At 30.9% G+C, this 6,000-nt stretch overlaps 1 long non-coding RNA gene across 2 annotated transcripts in view; it reads right to left on the reverse strand.

The window, feature by feature from the left end:
- LOC118191269 (uncharacterized) overlaps nucleotides 1-1,624 on the reverse strand; it is a 435,608-nt gene extending 433,984 nt beyond the window's left edge. For both annotated transcript variants that reach the window (XR_015038557.1, XR_015038556.1), the window contains exon 1: nucleotides 749-1,624. This is a non-coding gene — a long non-coding RNA (uncharacterized LOC118191269). The remainder of the gene's footprint in view (nucleotides 1-748) is intronic.
- Nucleotides 1,625-6,000: the final 4,376 nt, after the last annotated feature.

The following is a 6,000-nucleotide window of genomic DNA, read 5'->3' on the forward strand; positions in this document are numbered from 1 at the left end:
GTTATAAAGTAAAAGAATATTAAAATAGAACATTACTCACACTTTGACACATTTTGTTGATAGCAACTCTAGTATAACCAAGTTGAATCACATTTAAGATATAAATTATGCCTAATAATAAATAAATATTATCCAAATCATTTATTTTCAATCCAGATGTACTGCAATGCGATTTATATTAATATGATTTCCTAAATTTATAGTTCATGCTAAAACTGAAATATTATCTGAAACATTTTACTGAGCCATGTCATAGTTTGATTTTTGGGATCGGATAGTAGCATTATGGGGACATCAAAATTAACCACATAAAAATCTCCATTAAAAATCTATTTTAGATGTTTTAAGAGACTGCTTGTTTTTTATGTAATTTTGTTTTACTTCTCAGAGCATGCTTCTTAGCGGCAACATGTACACGAAATACGTTTTCAATAAGCTAATACTCAAGAAGGCATCTTGTTAGGCCTAATAATTATGCGGCTGAGTTATATCAGACAAAATGCCAGTAATACGGGATAATTCCCCACTTGGTAAACAAAGCAACTAGATTTTTTTTTCAAATATAGCTTCACTACGTAATTTTTGATTCTATTAACCGGTAACGCTGAGAAAATGCATAATGTAATTTGAGACGGAGTTACCATGGCATATTCGCCAACTCATATCTACGTTAATATCACATTTTGAAGGTTAAGAAATCAAGCAAAGTTTAAATTAAGTATTTAAGTTGCTCAAAATATGTACTTACCCCTTTCTGGCACGCAGAAGTGGTTTGTAGAAGATTCATCGATTTCCCATTAATGTTATGCGGCAAATCCTGGCTACTGCAGTGTGCCGGCTTGATACTTCGACAAGGAGATAAAAAAAACAAACAGGATTTCTTTCTTGGATTCTTTATTGCTACTCCAAATCACACTTTTCCATGGAAATCCGGGAAGTAATACCAACACTATTCAAGAGCATGTAACGCGCTCATAAGGGCCTGTAGAGGAAATAAACAAACAAATACTCTCTATACTGAAAGCGATGCTTTTTTAGGGTTAAGCAAAAAAGCTGAGCGCCGTCAGCTTGGTTCGCCTCGCGATAACTGAACACTGGGATATATTAGCAGCGCAGCGATTGGTTCTGTTTGAGATGGAAGCCCGATTCTTTGTCTCCTCATGACTGTTTTTTTAAAAGCTTTATCGGAAATCTGTATATCTTTATTCTTACATCCCACTGCCACAACTCATAATTTCTTCACTTTGAAGGTTGTCACGTGATCTTGCGTGTACCAATCAGGCGGCATTTGAGAGCCGCGAGCCTTTTTAGTTTATTTTATTTTTTTGCCTGCCGATTCGGCTATTTTTTTAATAATCAGATAGGAGTCAGAGGCAAATCAAGGGATGTTAAGACTGTTCTAGCAGAACGGGAGAGAAATAGCTTCCGTTATTAGGTACCGAAACAGGGGAGTCGTCCGCCATTGCACCGAAGGTCGTTTATTGCAGTAGGATAACAATTTTAACGAGTGTCGCTGCTACAGAATGAAGGCTCAGTTTAGACTCTAGCGTCTCTCACAATCCGGCTCGACTCCCCGCTTTTTTTTAGACCCTCTCTTCAAACTATCATCGACTTCCTTCCCCCTCTTTAGGAGCGAGACAGGACTTCACGGTTGACCCACCCTTAGGACAGCCCCTATTTCCTTAACGACCGCCCCTAGCCTTGCAGGTCAGGCTGAAAGCCCCCTCCCCTTTCGTCTCCGCCATGTTAGCTGGGACGGCCGTATACTGGGAAGCCCGGCCCTTTTGACTGGTTTACCGGATACTCATGGAAAGATTTACATAAATTTACATGAGAAGAACCCACCCACTTTCTGCCTGACAGTTGATGAAATTCTTACTTTGTAAAACAGATATAGATGATAGTCATTACTCTGATGAATATTAGATACGAAGAGTTTCGATTGACGGAAATATAATGACGGTCTGAAGAAGAGGAAAATTAATTGCAGAAGAATGAATAAATCACTGCAATTGCAAAATACAACTGTGTAAATTAAAATGAGTATAATTTATGGTTCATTCGAAAAGATAATTTAAGTAATGCTTAGTTTAAGAATTGCTGTATATTTACAGACTCTTTAAAATGTATGTGATTTTACAACATATTATCATTTCACTTTTAACACACCAAATTTAAAGTTTAAGATAAATTTGTAATAATTAAAAATTTATAATAATTAAAAATTATAATCATAAAAAATAATTTTTGTCAGAAATTCTGTTCTGCCTTCAGAAATGATCATATTTATTTTATGATACAGTCTGTCTCTTTATTTGAATTTAATTAATATTATTGGGTTTGGTTTTTATGTCATAACTAACTATTGTCTTAGATTTTATGAAGAGAAGAGGCATTTTCCACCTTTCTTTTCATCCTAATAAGAGACATTAAAAAAAAAAATTTTTTTAATTCACGTATTTCATTTTAAATAATACCTTAAGTAGGCTTCAGAAAAAAATAACCCAGTATCGTATACTACGTTAGCTTAATTTATGCTTGCACAAGAAAGTGATTCTACACTTCATTCTTCACGTAGCAGCAATTAAGCATATTTAAAAATTGATATTAAAATAAAATAAATAATATTGTTTTAATTCTATCATTTTCATCGAATGTTATACATGCTAAAAAAAATCTGAAATTTTTTCTTAACTCTTCCCTTTTCACACTCTGTCTTTGGGGGGGGGGGGAGTGCTTTTGTCATAAGTAATTTTTTACAACAGAAAGAGTAAAACGTTTAATTTTATTCTTAAGATAATAATTTTAAGAATTACAATAATTTGTAAACAGTTTAAAATCAATGGAATATTAGTAAGAATAATAAAATATATTTCTAGCAATAAATGGAATAAATATGTCTTTACAATTTTTTTTTACATTTATAGTTTTAAAAATGGTATTGATCTTTAAAACTTTCGTTAATTTAACTACAACAAAGTTTCATTTTATACCTTTTGTTTTATCGCTTTTAAAAAATAAACCTTTTTCTCCATATCAGGAGTTCTTGTGCAGTTTCAGAATTGCTTGTTTCATTTCATAAGCATCTTATTCAGACCAGAATGCAACCGTTAACACTATGAACTCGTAAAGTCAATATTAATTAGTTACTTAAGATACTAATCTTAATTTAAAAAATTTAATTTCGTTTGCATTAACTAACTAAATACTCTTTGCACCTATTATAAATTACAGATTTTCAGCAGGAAGTTTCTATTAATTTCTTCTTTAAAAAGTCTGTGGCAAACACATCGAAGTAAGCTTTACATTACGTGCATTCACTTGAAAACTTTTATTAGAATTTAAAAAGCAAAGTGATTTAGCCTTACTGTACTAAAAGAAAATGATTAAAATGGAAAATAGAATGGAATAATAAAATGCTTACATTCAAATGATGAAGACTTTTCCAATTATTATAAATCAAGAAGAGCTTTTGCAATTATATTTTAATTTTATTTAATTTATTATGTTCGGCTTTCTCTTAAGGTGATCATACGCTAGTGCATGATGCAAAGAACTGTTTAACTTTGAACTTTAATTTCAACATAAAGCAATTGATTACTCTGAATGACGCGAGTGCAGATATATGCGAGAAAATAAGCGAAAGGAAATGGTGAAAGTAACGATCTGCTAGAAATGGCAACTGACTAAATTGTACTTACCTACATGCCGTACTTGGAATCGTTATTAGGAGTAGCTGGAACTTAACAGTAAGTTCTTCAAAAACTTTAATAGTTTAATTAAGAAATGAATTTTCTCTTCATATGGTTATTAAATAACAATTTTAAATGTTCAAAAGAGAAGCGCTTTAGCATCGTTTGCGCTCAATGAATGCAAGACCGTGCAGGACAGAGCCCAAGCCTCAGAGCAGTGATGAACTTCTTGAAGTAGTTTTAGAGATGTTCACTAGATGGCGCAAGGTGTGCTATACTCGAGTATAGCTGCAGAAATGTAAATCACGCGCAACTGGATTCGTATTTATAACTTGATAGAACATATTGAATCAGTTTTTCGTTTTTTACAGATCTGTTCTCTCACTTAAAATTCGTTACATTTCAACGTGACAAATAAACGTCTCTTTTAATATCACCTGATATCAATAAATTTAAAACGTGTGTTAATTTTAAAGCTTTCTTGTTCAAATCTCTGAACATTTAACCTACATTTTCGTCGAAGCTAAAATTATTGAAACTAATTTCAAAAATTAAGAAAGAAAAAAAAAAAAAAATACGTCTTTTTCTTTGCTCATGAATGCACACATGATTTAATGTATTGCACCTGGTACGCATAGTATGACATTATTTCTTAGAAAAGTTTATTATATATATAAAATAAAATATTAATCATCATCAAAAACACATTTACAGAGATATTAAGATTCATGGCATAAATGTAACAGTAAGGAAAAATTCATTACAAATGCATCAAAGAATTTTACTGTTTAGAAAGGTTTCATAAATTTTTAGGTTGCATTTTTTTTTAAAACCTTTTTAAAACGGATTAGTGAAATACTGTTCGTCAGTCAATATCCTTTTAATAATACAATATAAAATATTTTTTTTGTAAATTAAATTTTAAAATACAATTCTTTTCGCTCGTGCTAAATGAAACGTTTTCCCCCTTTCAATAAAATTTTTAAAATAAAAAAAATTAATATTTTTAAAATAATTTAGGAGCAGTATCGATAGTTTCTGCCAGCTCACTTGTTCAGTGTGACTTTATATAATCGGATATATATATACTAGTAATCGCACTTCACTTTGTTAAAACTATTAGTTGAGACAGAGAAACCTGGCAAAGATTATTTTTGGATGGGGAACTTCAAGATGAATAATTACATGAAGGCTGCTTGATGTATAAGAGGTATTTATTGTTTTATTATTTATTACTAAGCTTGAATGAGGATGGAACCCAGATATTTTCGGATAGTTTTTGAATAACATAATGTCGCAACACAACAGTTTCCCTTGAAAAGGATATCACAGAAAAATGTAACAAATTATACATACATTTAACTAAACATTCTACAGAGCATTCTTCCCGAAGGGACTGTTTTTACTTAATTCATAATCAACTTAGTTTTAAAACTTAAGGCCTTACTATGCTATTAAAGACTAAAGTAAAACAAACTGCAGGCTAACAATCTGTTCGAGGCACATTTCATCGAAAAGTACTTTTTAAAAATAATTTATGAAAATATGCATACTAAGTTGCAAGTTTCAAAATACATATAGATTTGCAAACAGTTTTAGTTATCCCTCTTCCCTCTTTTATAATTTTATATAAAGAAATCTGTGTAAATCTTCGCTAATTTCTTTCCTAATATATTCCCTGTATAGAGAACGTTCAAACGTGCAAAATCACTAATTTTTCGCACAAGCTGATTAATAATCTATAATCTTCACTAAAAATTTCCAAAATTCTTTTATAATAGTTGTAAAATTATTTTGACTTTCCTATTTGGACTTACAAACTATGTGCAAACCACCTACACAATCTTTAAAATAGTTTTATAATTGTAACCAAATATTTAAATATAAGGCATTAATTAATGTTTCTTAAAAGCGTAAAAACTAATCAAGTAGGATTAATGTGAAAACTATTGCAAATAAATTAAATAAATCCCATTTTGCAAACTTTTGCAGCTTATTCTAACAAAACTCGCTTGCAATTTCTAAGAAAATAATGAGCCAAATAATCAATCACTGTTCTACGGAATGTAAGAACCATACCATTGGTGGACCTTTGGCAATAAATCCCATTATCATAGGTCATAAATCCCATTATTATAGGTCATAATTTCCAGTTGCGCCTTTGAACATTAAAAACTGCTCCAAGTTTCCGAGACAAATGAATTGAAAACTTGTGACAAGTGAGGAAAATTAATTATCTTACAAAAAATCGGAGAAAGATAGATTAAACTATTAAGACATGAACTAACTACTGAACTATTTCATTATA

Source organism: Stegodyphus dumicola, chromosome X1 (genome assembly GCF_044657685.1).
Source record: "Stegodyphus dumicola isolate Sdum_Otavi_A_Nest chromosome X1, ASM4465768v1".
Taxonomy (NCBI): Eukaryota; Metazoa; Arthropoda; class Arachnida; order Araneae; family Eresidae; genus Stegodyphus; species Stegodyphus dumicola.